At 40.1% G+C, this 16,204-nt stretch overlaps 1 pseudogene; it reads right to left on the reverse strand.

Annotated features, from left to right (window-relative positions):
* LOC111177956 (DNA topoisomerase I, mitochondrial-like) overlaps window positions 1-15,762 on the reverse strand; it is a 36,243-nt pseudogene extending 20,481 nt beyond the window's left edge.
* Window positions 15,763-16,204: the final 442 nt, after the last annotated feature.

Below are 16,204 nucleotides of genomic sequence, written 5' to 3' on the forward strand. Positions count from 1 at the left end.
TGGTTCCCAGATGTTGTTTCTTCCTCTTTATGAATTAAGAATTCCTATGACCTGGTTAAGCAAATACTCAGTGGAAGGATTGTCCATATTTCATGACAAAAAGCAGGGGAAAATAATACACACCTTGTCTTTCTATGACTAATGCAAAAATCTAATCATTCCACTAGCCCACACTGGGTTTAAACAGCTAGAGTCTGTCTGCTAGGTAAAAAGACTTAATGTCCCTCTTGAGAAGAAATTAACTGCTAAAACAGACTCCGGTGAAATGGAGTTCTGTCTTCTGTCCTCAATGCCGCCATTTTTCTCTTTGAATCTGGCTCTTCCATTCAAGCAGAATGAAAACTTGGATCTTTGCCTTGAGCAAATTTCATTTCCCAGGCTCAGATTCTGGGAATCTGTTTAATTGCAGAGGTGAGCTCCACTTGTAGCAGCTCTGAAATCAGTCAAATCCACTGTTCAAGAGCCAGAGAGGGGTTTTAAGAGCCAGAGAGGCGTGAAGTAAAATCAGAGTTTTTTTGTTCTTCTTCTTCTTCTTTCTCTAATTGCTTTAGGTGTAAATTTAGGTTATTTATTTGAGATTTTTCTTGTTTCTTGAGGTAGGATTGTATTGCTATAAACTTCCCTCTTACAACTGCTTTTGCTGCATCCCATAGGTTTTGGGTCGTCGTGTTTTCATTGTCATTTGTTTCTAGGTTTTTTGTTTTTTTTTTTTTTTTGCGGTACGCGGGCCTCTCACTGTTGTGGCCTCTCCCGTTGCGGAGCACAGGCTCCGGACGCGCAGGCTCAGCGGCCATGGCTCACGGGCCTAGCCGCTCTGCGGCATGTGGGATCTTCCCAGACCGGGGCACGAACCCGTGTCCCCTGCATCAGCAGGTGGACTCTCAACCACTTGTGCCACCAGGGAAGTCCTCTAGGTATTTTTTATTTCCTCTTTGATTTATTCAGTGATCTCTTGGTTATTTAGTAGTGTATTGTTTAGCCTCCATGTGTTTGTACTGTTTACAGATTTTTTCCTGTAATTGATATCTAGTCTCATAGCATTGTGATCAGAAAAGATACTTGCTATGATCTCAATTTTCTTAAATTTACCAAGGCTTGATCTGTGACCCAAGATATGATCTATCTTGGAAAATGTTCCATGAGCACTTGAGAAGAAAGTGTGTTCTGATGTTTTGGGATGGACTGTCCTATAAATATCAATTAAGTCCATCTTGTTTAATGTATCATTTAAAGCTTGTGTTTCCTTATGTATTTTCATTATGGATGATCTGTCCATTGGTGAAAGTGAGGTGTTAAAGTCTCCTACTATGATTGTGTAACTGTCAATTTCCCATTTTATGGCTGTTAGCATTTGCCTTATGTACTGAGGTGCTCCTATGTTGGGCATATAAATATTTACATTGTTATATCTTCTTGGATTGATGCCTTGATCATTATGTAGTGTCCTTCTTTGTCTCTTGTAATAGTCTTTGTTTTAAAGTCTATTTTGTCTGATATGAGAATTGCTACTCCACCTTTCTTTTGATTTCCGTTTGCATTGAATATCTTTTTCCATCCCCTCGCTTTCAGTCTGTATATGTCCCCATGGTCTGAAGTGAACCTCTTGTAGACAGCATATATACGAGTCTTGTTTTTGTATCCGTTCAGCCAGTCTATGTCTTTTGGTCGGAACATTTAATCCATTTACATTTAAGGTAATTATTGATATGTACATTCCTATTACCATTTTCTTAAGTTTTGTTTGTTATTGTAGGTCTTTTTCTTCTGTTGTGTTTCCTGCCTAGAGAAGTTCCTTTAGAATTTGTTGTAAAGCTGGTTTGGTGGTGCTGAATTCTCTTAGCTTTTGCTTGTGCGTAAAGGTTTTAATTTCTCCATCGAATCTGAATGAGATCCTTGCTGGGCAATCTTGGTTGTAGGTTTTTCCCTTTCATCACTTTAAATATGTCTTGCCACTCCCTTCTGGCTTGCAGAGTTTCTGCTGAAAGATCAGCTGTTAACTTTATGGGGATTCCCTTGTATGTTATTTGTTGCTGTTCCATTGCTGCTTTTAATATTTTTTCTTTGTATTTAATTTTTGATACTTTGATTAATATGTGTCCTGGCGTGTTTCTCCTTGGATTTATGCTGTATACGACTCTCTGTGCTTCCTGGACTTGACTGACTATTTCCTTTCCTATATTAGGGAATTTTTCAACTATTATCTCTTCAAATATTTTCTCAGTCCCTTTTTCTCTTCTTCTTCTGGGGCCCCTACAATTTGAATATCAGTGCTTTTAATGTCCCAGAGGTCTCTGAGACTGTCCTCAATTCTTTTCATTCTTTTTCTTTATTCCACTCTGTGGTAGTTATTTCCACTATTTTATCTTCCAGGTCATTTATCCGTTCTTCTGCCTCAGTTATTCTGCTATTGATTCTTTCTAGAGAATTTTTCATTTCGTTTATTGTGTTGCTCATCATTGTTTGTTTGCTCTTTAGTTCTTCTAGATCCTTGTTAAGCGTTTCTTGTATTTTCTCCATTCTATTTCCAAGATTTGGGTCATCTTTACTATCGTTACTCTGAATTATTTTTGGGTTAGACTGTCTATTTTCTCTTCATTTGTTTGGTCTGGTGGATTTTTACTTTGCTCCTTCATCTGCTGCGTATTACTCTGTCTTCTCATTTTGCTTAACTGTGTTTGGGGTCTCCTTTTCGCAGGCTGCAGGTTCATAGTTCCTGTTGTTTTTGGTGTCTGCCCCCAGTGAGTAAGGTTGGTTCAGTGGGTTGTGTAGGTTTCCTGGTTGAGGGGACTGGTGATTGTGTTCTGGTGGATGAGGCTGGATCTTGTCTTTCTGGTGGGCAAGACCGCATCTGGTGGTGTGTTTTTCAGTGTCTGTGAACTTATTATGATTTTAGGCAGCCTCTCTGCTAATGGGTGGGGTTGGGGTCTTGTCCTGCTAGTTGTTTGGCATAGGGTGTCCAGCACTGGAGCTTGCTGGTCGTTGAGTGGAGCTGGGTCTTAGCGTTGAGACGGAGATCTCTGGGAGAGCTCTCGCTGATTGATATTACGTGGGGCCAGGAGGTCTCTGGTGGACCAATGTCCTGAACTCGGCTCTCCCACCTCAGAGGCTCACCCTGACACCTGGCTGGAGCACCAAGACCCTGTCAGCCACACGGCTCAGAAGAAAAGGAAGGAAAAAAAGAAATAAAAATAAATAAAATAAAGTTATTAAAATAAAAAAATTTTTGAAAGAAAATTTTTAAGTAATTAAAAACAGAAGAGAGCAAACAAACCAATAAATCTACCAATGATAAGAAGCTTAAAATCTGTACTAAGACAAACATAAAAACAGAAACTAGTCAGTTGCAGACAGCAAACTCCTTTGCCATCTTGAAGGTCCTCCAATAATTGATATTTCTTGATGTAACTTCTCAATCAAAAGACAAGGTCAACCAATATTTGAAAAAAGAGCAAAGGAAATTCAATGGAGAAAAGGTAGTTTTTTCAGCAAATGGTTCTGCAACAATTGTGCAAAAAAAAAAAAAAAGAACCTAGACACTGATTTATCCCTCTCACAAAAATTAACTCAAAATGGATCATAGAACTAAAAGAAGATGCAAAACAATAAAACTTCTAGGGGGCTTCCCTGATGGCACAGTGGTTGAGAGTCTGCCTACTGATGCAGGGGATGTGGGTTTGTGCCCCGGTCCGGGAGGATCCCACGTGCCACAGAGTGGCTGGGCCCATGGGCCATGGCCGCTGAGCCTGCGTGTCCGGAGCCTGTGCTCCACAACGGGAGAGGCCACAACAGTGAGAGGCCTGCGTACTGCAAAAAAACCCCACAAAAAACAAACCAAAAAAACCCAATAAAACTTCTAGAAGAAAACATAGGAGAAAATTTATGTCATCTTGAATTTGGCAATAAGTTTATTGATATAACACCAACAGTGTGATCCATGTAAAAAAAAAGTGATAAATTAGGCAGTATTAAAATGAAAGACATTTGCTCTGTAAAAGACATTGTTAAGAGAATAGAAAGACAAGTCACACACTGGCAGAAAATATTTACAAAACTTGTATCTAATAAGGGGCTTGTATCCAAAAAACAAAAAATCCTCACACTCCTCATAATACAAAATGCAAAGAAACCTCAGTGTCAACAAAAAGAAAAAAACCAGCCCAATTAAAAAAACAACAGTCAAAAGATCTGAACAGGCACCTCATGAAAGAAGATACACAGATAGAAAATAAGGATAAGAAAATTTGCTCATCACCAACAATCCTTAAAGAATTGCAAATTAAAACAATATTGAGATACCACCAAATAGCAATTAAAATGACAGAAATCCAAAAATCTGGCAATACCAAATGATGGTTTGGAGGCAGAGCAACAGGAACTCTCATTCATTGCTGGTGGCAGTGAAAATGACAGTCACTTTGGAAGGTGGTTTGTTGGTTTTCTTACAAAGCTAATCATAGTCTTATCAGATGATCCAACAGTCATACTTTTAGATATTTACCCCACCGATGTGAAATTTTATGTCTGCACAAAAACCTGCACATGATTGTTTACAGCAGTTTTACTCATAATCAACAAAACTGGAAGTAACCAGGATGTTCTTCAATACACAAATGGATAAACTAATTACGTATCTCCATACAAGGGAATTTTACTCAGCTGTAATGATAAATGCGGTCTCAAGTCATGAAAACACATGGAGGAATCTTAAATTCATATGATAAACAAAAGAAGCCAGCCTGAAAGAGGTAATATCATCTTATTTCAATTCAATTGCATTACAGAGAAAGCAAAACTACAATAATAGTTAAAAGATCAGCAGCTGTCATGAGCTTGGAGAACGAGCGAAGCCTGGCAAGCGTGGACCCCATGGGACATTTTAGACCAGTGAAACTATTCTGTATGACCATGTAGTTGTGGATGCATGACGCATTTGTCAAAACCCACTGATGGTTACAGCACTAAGTGTGACCTTAATGCATCTAATTTAAAAAAATTGTTCAGGAATTTGGCAGGTACCAGGATAGAAAGCAAAATGGGAAAGAAAAGAATCTAACTCTACAAATGTATAAAGCAACTTCACCGAGGGGGCTGGGGGATAAAGAGGCTGACCTCAGTAACTTTGCAAATGTGTGGACTCAGTGAGACTGAAGGCAAATGGAACTGCAGGTAAGCACTGTAGTCTAGCTGATGAGTGGTTTCCCACAGGGGTCTAGGTTAACACTTCTGATACTGCTGTATATGTTTACTAGAAGTGAACAACTGAATACGAATGGTGATGGTGGAAGCCAGGTTGCTCTCCATAAGATTTAAAGTTTACAGGTAAGCTAGGAGAGGTTGTAATGATCTATGTGGTAAAAGACTAGAGTCAAAGACATAAGTATGAAGTCATATCTAGCTTAATATATATAGATACACATGGCTACATATATAGTTATAAATATGTGTGCGTAAGCCATTAGTATACATATATATATGTCCTTCCTCTGTTGCCTCAGTGGACCTAGAAGGAAGAACACACAGTGGCAGCAAGCACACCCAGTACCCAATCTTGGTTTCTAATACGATTTTCCAATAAAAGAAACCAGCAATACTTGGAGAAATCACTGGTTCTAGGACTGAGGCAGGAAACACACGAGTGGAGTAAAGTAAGGAGAGTCCAAAGTAAAATCAGTGATGGGAGTAGGTCAAAGGAGTACAGAAGCCAACCTACAGAGCTCCCAGTTACCAAAGCTGGAACAATTTGCACAAAAAATAAGTAACGTACTACTGGATTATAAAAGCTAAAATAAACGTCTATGAGTCTATTTTGATGTAAACATATGATTGAACAAATAAAGGAGGTAGAAGAAATATACCTCCCATGCAGAAGAATACCAAATAATTTATGTAGATGTTCTGCTCCTGAGGAGCGGAATGTAACATCCCACTCCTGAAGTGTGGGCTGCACATCATGACTTCCCTCCAAAGAGGAAAAAAAAAGAGTAACTATGCAGTGGACGAACCTGACAAACACGACCTCAGCCAGGCTTTCAAGGTCAACATAACAGTGATTAGTCGTATTGACGGTATGTGCCCGGGATAGGAGGTCGTAAAAATGGCATTTTACTCCTGTGACCTTCCTGCCCACAATCCATAACCTTGGGCTGATCATGAGAAAAACTAACAGACAAACCCCATTTAAGGGGCATTCTACAAAATATCTGACCAGTGTTCCTCAACACTCTCATGGTCATCTAAACAAGGGAAGTCTGAGAAACCGTCATAGCCCAGATGAGCCTAAGTAGACATGACGACATGACGTCCTGGATGAGATTCTAGGTGAAAACTGAGAAAATCCAAATAAGAGATGGTCTTTAGATAACAATAATATATAAGTATTGATTCATTAATTGTAATAAATGAGCCAACTAATGTAAGACATTTTTAATAGAGGAGACTGGGGTATCTGGGAACTCTTGGACTATTCTCACAGTTTTTCTGCAAATCTAAAACTCTTCTAAAAAAAAGTTATTTAAAAAAAAGAATGTATCATCTAGTTACACGTTATCTTTAAATTTTATTCCAAGCACTCCATTGTAGTAATAAAGATTACTAATCCAAAATTCTAATATTTTGAAATATTATTTATTTTAAGGAGTCAATCACACTGACTGATTAACTGATCTTCTCCCAATTTCTTTTAGGAGATCATTTTTAAAAAATCATTGCAAATGAAAATCTGAACATGCCATTTATCTCAGAGATTACCCTGCCTACTATAAATGGAAGAGGCTGTTTCAGACCAGCCATATACAAAAATGAATTTTTTTAAATGGTTCTAACTGACAATTTATTTCCTATGCTCCAATGCCTTTTACTAGTATGTTTCACAAATTGAAATGCCAAAATAACATAAAATAGAATAAACTAAAGTATCAGAAGCCTGAGTAATTTACTAAAGCCTTTGAATTTACTAAATTAATCTTGTTGCTGTCAGATAAGACCACATCTAAAATAGGCAACTAGACAGTGGCCTATCTTACCCTTGATTAACCTCTAGTGAAGACACTCTGAGTCTCTTCCACATATGTAATAATCCCTCGGTCAAGGTCCTTTTTAAAGTCTGAATTCAATCGTTATACTGTTGCTTAATTTCATATCTTCCTATTATTTTTTCAAATAAAGATAGAAAACTGTTACTGGCCATTTCCTGTGTAGCAACCATGCATGAAGATTATCATTAAATAACCATTCTTTTAGGATTAAATGAGTATAGTCCCTTAAATCTTTCCAATTCAAAGCCAATCCTTTTGTCTTCTAGTGGGTGGTTATTATCTGAACACTTTTCTAATTTGCTATAGTCTTGTCTTTAATCCAGCACCGAAGAATTAAACTTGACATTCAAGACAATGTATTTGAAAACCCCTGTGTGATCTTGAAGAAAAATCGTCTACGAAAAGAAGAAGGCTACCTAATTTTATCATTGAGAATGAATTTTACTGAAAACATTTCCAGTTAGAATTTTCGCCTTCCTTTGGTGCACTTAGATACAAAAGAGAATATAAAATCTGATAGAATATAACTTTTCAAAGAACAACTCCTCTATGTGACCAGGAACATCTCCTCCATGTGACTACGGCTGTTTACTGGGACACTAGTGCGATGGGTTTCTTGGCACTATGTAAAGTGCTTAGCACAGGCCTGGCATCTACTAAGGACTGCGAAGAAAAGCTAGTGCTTTTTAAAAAAAGGAATTTGCAAATTATAAATTTGAGGCCTTGTAAGAATGGGAGAGAGATTATTTTTTGAAAAAAATATCCCCATTTTGAAATGAGGACTTTTTTTTTCTGATAGTTACTCTGAGTATTTTTTAAAATTTTTATTGGAGTGGAGTTGATTTACAATGTGTTTCAAGTGTACAGCATAGTAATTCGGTTACACATATACATATATTCATTCTTTTTCAGATTCTTTTCCCATATAGGTTATTGCATAATACTGAGTTCCCTGTGCTATACAGTAGGTCCTTGTTGCTTATCTCTGCTTATTATTTGGAATTTATTTCTACTGCCTGTGGGCCTCACGTCCTCAGAGGTTTACCAGAAGTGAAGCTAACACGCCCAACGTCGGCTCTCCATGGTGCCACACACTGCACCAGTTTGCAAAACCATATTTTAATCTGGTGGTTAAGGCACTAAGTCCTCTGACCTTTGAAGATCCTCTCCCCTGCCCACCTCCCACAAGGCCTCAGCTCCAGACATGCATCCCTGGGAGCCCCCTTGCCAAGGTCCCCCCTTCACAAGCCCTGGAACAGAACCTCTGCTTGTCCCTCCCACGGAACCTCAGCACTTCACCCTTCAAACTTAACACTTCCCCACCTGGTTCACCATATACGGAGATACTGACGCACCACCAAAGCCAGAGCAGCCAGGGCTGGGGGTGCGCGCGCGTGCGTGTGTGTGTGTGTGACTGTGAACAATAGAGAAACGAGCACCAGACACACGGAAGGGACACAGCAGTTCCCGGGAGGGTCCCTGACCAAACACCAAATGGAGGATGATTACCTGCCTCCTCTTGGGCTTGGTTAAAGTGCCCTGAAGACATGACCTGCATCATTTAAGTACTCTGTGGATCCTCCCTTAATATGACATTTCACGTCTCCGAGGATGATAATTACTATTCTGCAGTTTTCTGGAGTGCCGTCAGGGAGAAGACATCTAATAGTGCTGAGGACTTACGAAAAGCAGTTCCCTAGATCTTTGTTTATCGGTGTTTACCTGTAAACAAGGTGAAGGTGAGGTAATGCTTTCAGATCTACAAAATCCTTCTGGCTAACTTATCCAGGTAATGGTGATAAACTTGACATTTGTTGCTTGAGACATCTTGACAACTAAACTTTTCGTAAGGACTCACTGTGAATTTCCTCTTTAGGAATGTTCCTTTTCAAGAACGGTTTTGTTTTTCTTTCTTAAATCTAATCTCCTCCAACTTCTTCTGCACGCATGGACATGCTCAAACTAGGATGCACAAGCCCACACCTGGGGCTGAGTAACAAGTCTGCCCTGATAATACTTTTTTAAACCATATTCAGACTTTTAGAAAAATATATTCAGAGTTCATCTTTGGATTTTCAGTATATTTCAATCTTCTTGATGGAAAGGATATATCACAAGATATGACTTATTTATAAGATTCTCAATAAGGCAGCCTATGAGGGGAGTTATAAAAAAAAAAAAAAGGATGAAACAGCAACAGCACCAGGAGCCCAAATCTCTGTTTCAGGGGTGGATTGTAGCTCTCATCTCATACCTTGAGAAGCCTGATCGGTGGAAAGGGACACGGGTGTGACAGCTTGGTCACATCCCTGCTCTCGGGAGCTGTGTTTGGAATAGGGCTGTGCTTGGCAGGAATCCTGCTTTAGAAATGCAGGCAACTTCTGCTCAGAAAACCAAAATGGTACACAGGCCCCCAATCAGACTTACATCTTTTTACAAAGAGATTGCATTTTTTAAATGGTGCTAAGAGGGCATCTATACCACCTGTCTTCTGCTTCTCTGTTGCCTGTCACAGAGGGTCATGTGACTCGGGAAACATTTCCATTTTATAAATGGAAAGGGCATTACAAATAGATTTTGCCTAAAGAAAAATATTAATGAGATAAATAACCCAAATTTTGGTGAAGTGTCAGCCAAAATATGTTCATCACTGTCAGTCCGAGTCAGCCACGCAGTGTTCTCAAGTTCAGAACAGCTTGAGGCTGTTGTAAATTGGGTTTATAAAGAATGTCTTCGCACTCAGGGACCGTATTTCCAAGTAAGAAGCAGGATGAATTTCCCCTCCTGCGTATGAAAGAAGGACTGAAAATTACCTGGAGGAAAGCTTTCCTGTCTGCGTTTTGTTTTCGTTACAATCACCACCTCTTCCTTCCCTGACCACCGTTGCCACTAGAAGTCACTACCCTACTCCATAGATGGAAGATACAGGGGTGGCATCGTCTGGAGCCCAATTGCCTGGATGGAAATCCTGGCTCTCCCGGGTGACTCTGTGACAGTTAGCAAATCGCTTAACTTCTCCATACCTCAGTTTTCATCATCTATAAAATGGAGATAATAACAATGACCTCAGGGCTTTCATAAGGGTCAAAAGAAATAGTGTAAAGTTCTCAGGTGAACGCTTTGCATAGAGATCAATAAAGATGAGCTGTCATTAATAGAAGTGCCCAAAGCATGTTCTCTGAGCGTCTTTTATAGAACATACCATTCACATGCTGGATTCCAGGTCTTACCCCCTCAAAACATTGTGAGGGTCTGTACTGAGAGCATCTTTAAATCCATCCAGCCTTGTTCCTAAAACCACGGTCTTTGTGAAAAAACCGATGACCCTCTTTTGTTCCTTGCAGTGAAAAGTCTTCATAGTAAATGTTTAGCAAATCTCTGAAAACATTTGTTTAATGAGGACAATATTCTTTCAACCTAATTATTGATCACCTGTCATTCTACGTCAAAATTTACCAGTATTTGATTTTTTTAATTATTGGATTTTATAGGCCAACATGAAACACTTCTTTATAATTATGAAAATTGGAAATGTAGACCTTGCTCTGTCCAGAATGAGGGGGATGTAGAGAGAGTTGCCTGGGGATGACATTCCTTACAACCTGGCAGCCAGCACTGGAAAGTGCACACGTTTTCTGGAGGTGACTCTGCTGAGCGATGCTTGGGCAGGACAGCCAATCCCAATGCGAAGACAGCGCATCAACCACGGCAAATATTTAGCGGATACAGAACCTGCTACGTGTCTATGAAATACACGGTTTATAGTAAATATATTAACCCTTATACCTAAAATAACATTTTAATAATAATTTTCTTTGTTTTACTGTTTGGGAAAATAGTCGTTTCTTGATCAGTACATTCAACATATACATCTTTTAACGGTCACCAACACAGTCCATTTTATTGCTCACGTGAACCAATTAAGGCAGCAACGGGATGGTTGCCTGAACACATGTACTCCCTGATGAGAAGGGGAGGTTTGGACCAGGAAAGATTTCTGCCATCGTGCTCTGTGCATCTTTTCCCAGAAGGCCTCAAAACTGTGTAAGAGAAATCCCACACAACTCAGGAAATAGAACACTCTTTACTCGTACTATAAATAATTTTATCTTTGGGGGATAGGATTTTGTTTTTAATTTAGAATGAATTGAGCACCATAACGCACACTAGCCTGCCCTGGAAGGAATAAGATTTGGTGACAATTGTGATTAGATTTTTAAAATCGTTATCATCTTAGTTTACGCTATAGTTATATGAGTAATTGTGACAATTCCCACCAGTTTATTCTAACATTTCAGTTAGGCCTTTAGACCACTAAATTTTATTTTTACAATTCTTATGATAAAGGGAAAACATGGCAGGTTTTTGTTTCTTTTGGTTTTATTCATTCTTTTTCTCAGAATTCTCCCACATCTGTTTTAAAGCTGATAAACAATACTTTCTTCCTAGGAACTTGGCACTTTGTACATAAAGCAACCAAAGTACCATTATTTATGCCTTAAGATAAAACAGGAAAATACACAAAACATACAGACACACACAGACACACAGACACATACACACGCACAGAGTCACTGATCAAGAGCTCAGTGTTGACCAGGCCCTAAGCCAGAAGGCGAGTTGCTACAATTTTCCAAAATTAAACCAGACCAGGATTGACCCCGACCCAGCCAATAGCTGTCATCAGAGGCTTTGAAGAGGCTCTCCTAGATAATTCCAAATTGTTCTCTAGCCCCAGCAAAGGCGCAATGAAAGATCTATGGCGTTTAAAAGACATTTTCCTGATGATTCAACCTTTGCAAGTTCGGAGCATTCATTACTTTGGCCTTTAAAACCCCCTACAATTACCCAACTCAGTGTGGTGCAGTTCCAGGTGTCCAAACTGCCCAAATCATCCAAAACTTGGTGGTTTAAAACAACAATCATCATTTACCATCTCAGTTTCTGGAGGTCAGATGTCCAGAGTGGCTTGGCTGGCCCATCCTATTTCTGGCACCTTCCTGGTGATGCAGTCAGGTGGTTGCTCAGGCTAGGATATGGCCAGGGGTCTCCTCATCTGTCTGGTGCCAGGGCTGGGAAGACCCAAACAGCTGGATTCCTTGGCATCCCCTCCTGTTCCTCTGTGTCGCTCCATGGGATCTCTCTCCAGCATGGCATGTTCAAAGAAGCAAGACTTCTTAGGTGTCGGCTCAGGGCTTCCAAGGTTTGTCTTTCCATGAGTGCAGGAGCTCATAGGTCACCCAGCATCACTTCTCTGGTGTTCTAATTGTTAGAAGCAATCCCCTAATCCCATAATAGCAGGTATAGATGTTTCTTCCTTTAAAAAATTTAAGTTTGAAACACATATGTCAGACCAAAGATTGAGAGTTCTCCATAGGATGTAATAGTCACTCAATAGTGCTATGTTTTCCTGATAGACATAGAAGATTTAGCCACTCATATCCATGACTGGTGATGTGGGAAAGTAAAAATAAATATAAATATCTTCCAAGTTTTAAAAAACATATATGTCGTGTTTATTCATTTTTATTTTCTTAAAGTATTTTTTCACACCCTCATATCTTTTTTTTTTTTTCGGACGCGCCATGCGGCATGTGGGGTCTTAGTTCCCGTATCAGGGATGGAACCTGCACCCACTTCAGTGAAAGCATGGAACCTTAACCACTGGACCGCCCGGGAAGTCCCTCTTTAATTTTTATTATATGCTGAAATAATTCTTGAGCAAATCCTTTGTGAAATAAGGAGAGCTATAAATAAATAGAATAGATACAATAAACACATAAATCTGTGGATGAAGTGTTCACAAAGACCTCAGAGGGATGGCTTAGAAAATGTTCTAAGTCCCATGTGCCACTCTTTTACTATTTTCCTGAATATTATCCCTCAGAGAAGATGAAGGTTGGTGCCTTAAGCAGTAGTATTCACAATTTTAAGCACGGGTAGAATGATAGATGTTAAAATAAACATCCTTCTATGTTCTCTTACAAAATCACTGCCCCCAAACTACTGAGACTCTTTTCTGGACAGTTTCACTTTGAAATCTATTCTCACTTGAAGCTCATGGAAACTAGAGTAATTATTCATTCAAACCCAGTAAGCAATAATTAATTTTTGCCTTCTTGTTCATGCTTCATGAACTATTTCTGCAATCAACCAATATGCCACCACCTGGGTTAACACTAAGATGTTTGGTTGGTATTCGACAGGTGTTAACATTGACTAAGAATCAGAGCCTTTCAATTAGCAAAACCCATCCATGTTGCTGCAAATGGCACTATTTTGTTCAAAATTTTATTTTCAAGGTGACGTTTGTCACATGTTATGGAATCAATATATTGATCTATTATTTCAGTTCATTTCCACATTTTTTGATAATAAAACCTGATCAAGAAATTAAAGAAGGAGAAATTCTCAGTTTTAAATGTGCTTTGTATTTGCCAATATTAGTAGCCACACTAAAATTATCAAAAATAATTTAAGAAACAAAGAGAGACACATGTTAGGGGGACAGGCATCCTTGTCTGCCAACTCCCATTGAGAAACTAGTGCCAGTTCTTATGGAGAATGTCAGGGCTGTGGTCAGAAGCCCCAGGTAAGAACTGTTTAGTTAGGCCTTTGGGTTTAGAAATAAACAAGAGAGAGAAATTACAGAGTTAAATTGCCAAATATACTAAATATGTATCTTAAATATTTATCTTCCTGTTACGGATAATAAAATTAATTAATTTCTAAAGCTGAGGTATTTCCTTCAGAGGTATCCTTTCTATTCTCCACAGGTAGGAGGCAGGGTGGACCCAGTGACTCTTTCACATGGAGGATTAGAATGAACCGGACCCTCATGTCTGAATTCACACACTGATATAAAGGTCCTTACCGCCCAGAGACTTTGTCATATGTCCTGGGTTTTAATTAGTATCCTTTTAAATACAATCAAAGCTGAAATTTTATTGTTAGCTATCTCCAGTAAAAAGCCGCCATGGAGCCAGGGCTAAAACTAGAGAAGAGAGACTCAGCTGTGTTAATGTTCATTTCCCACATAAGGCAAAATTCCCAGAAAGGAAGTGATGCATCCAGGTTCTTAATCTTCGGACACCGGCAAGCTCTGAGCCTTGGGACGAGACTCACCCTCCCAGGCCCTCCAGCTCTGAATCTGTACGCTTGATGAATCATCTAAGCTCTCAACTGTCAGGATAATTTGAAACTAATCCTCAGGACTTCTGTAATAAGGCCTAAAAACTAAAATTAAATACCAAAAACAAGATCTCCGAGAAACAAACTTTATTTAAATTCCCCTTTTGAGACTCTCTTTGACTCTGACACCCCGGGACCCAGCACGTGGAGACAAGCCAGCTCCTATGCTGAGCAGACATTTTTACAAAGTAACCATTAATTCAGCCATAAAATACTTATTGCAATTCAGCTAGATATAAAACAAGGTAGCAGAAGCTCAGAAAGAGGCAGGTGTGAGCTGCAGTTCCTCCCAGGAGTTGCCGATAGCACACACAGCCATCTGAGATAAGCATACCTCAAAAGATAAAACAATTAGGAGGTAAAACAAGTGGTTATGATATTGGGGCAGTGATGCACTGAAGGGGAAATGTCTAACCTATTTTGCTAAATGTAGAAATGGCTGGGGCTGGGCTCGGGGCTTGAGTCTCCCTGTAACGTCCTTCTGCTCCCTGTAAAGTCACTCACTGCAGACAAACATCAAATCTACACAAGACACAGTGCGCTTGCCATGCAAATGCATTTTCAAGGTGAGTCCCAGGGTTCCTGCTTCCAACCACTTAATCATCCCAAAGACACAATCCACAAATAAAAATGCTGGACGTGCCCTTGACTGTGGTCACTTTTTCAAGAAACCAGTTTTAATTGGTCAGTGACTAATCAATTCACAATTCCGGGCTTGTATCGACTAGTCTGACCTAGCACGCATTAAAAACAGTGAGCAGGATATTGAGCTCTCCACCTAAAATGAAACGTGGACAGTTGTGCCTATAACGAGGAAGATTTATGAAACCAGGTCAGGAATTTAGAGCAACACATTAGACACAGGAACCCAGTCAAAAGTCTTCCTTTCAGTCACTAAGGTTTTTTTTTTCCACAGAGCTGCCCTGCTTCCAAACAGAAACTTGCAAAATTATAAACACATCCTAAATAACTTCTCCAGCACGCCCACATTAGATGAACAGGTAAATTCTGTGGAAATCGAGGGAGATTTCACGTTCCAGTTTTTAATGGTGTGTGGCCCACTAGCTCATGGAGTCTTTATCCAAATAGTTCTTTAAGTTTTCACTTTCAACCTCCTCTTTTCTTTACCCTGGACCACAGATCTCAAGGGCCCAGAGCGGAAGGTCCCGTTTCGGGGAGAGGAGACGGGAGGTGCACGGCCGGGATGCGGGAGTGGGGAAGGCAGAACAAGCGCGGCCACGGGGACTGAGGACGTGAGACCCTGTCCCGCAGGCGACGGGAGCGCTTAGGTGTCCCTGGAGAGAAGCGGTGGCAGTGGGAGAAGCATCATCTCTAGTTGAGCATCTCTCCACAATCTCTCAGACCTCAGGATGGAGGCCGCCTGGTTCCGATGCACGGAGCTGCCTTCCTCGTGGGCGGGCAGTTTGAACAGCACAGCGGGGAGCTTGGACTTGGCGGATGACCCTGAGCGGGGAGGACACAGCGACCCAAGAGAGGCTTTGCAAGCGGAATCAACAGATTTGTAGACAGACTGCATTGTGGGCGTTGAGGTTTGCGGGGTTTACACGTAACTCACCGGCTTCCGACGGACCTCCGGGCCCCTTCCTCTGTTTGCGGGGTCCCCTCCGTGGAAAGAGGCGCAGCCTCAAGGTCAGAGGTGGAGGAACGGGCACCACCTTTCCACGACCCAATGCTTTGCAATGACTATTGGCCCCTGAGGCCCCAAATTCAGATCGAATGCAAGATCGAATCGTTCTTATAGTTAAAAGAAAACTCTTTTTAAAAGATTCACAACAATAAGGCCCTTTGTTTTCATCTGCTTCCACCCTTTCTGTTTCTCAGAAGGATCTGAAACTGAAATTTCAGAATATCCTGAGAAACAAGACCTCTCTTCTGTTTCTGACCACATGGAAGAAAAAATAATAAGAAGGCCGAGAATCATCATGTTTACAGACCAATTCTTTAAAAAAGAAGATTAA

The sequence above is a fragment of the Delphinapterus leucas genome, chromosome 2 (genome assembly GCF_059928025.1).
Source record: "Delphinapterus leucas isolate spDelLeu-1000000601 "Yukka" chromosome 2, BTC_Dleu_Yukka2, whole genome shotgun sequence".
Taxonomy (NCBI): Eukaryota; Metazoa; Chordata; class Mammalia; order Artiodactyla; family Monodontidae; genus Delphinapterus; species Delphinapterus leucas.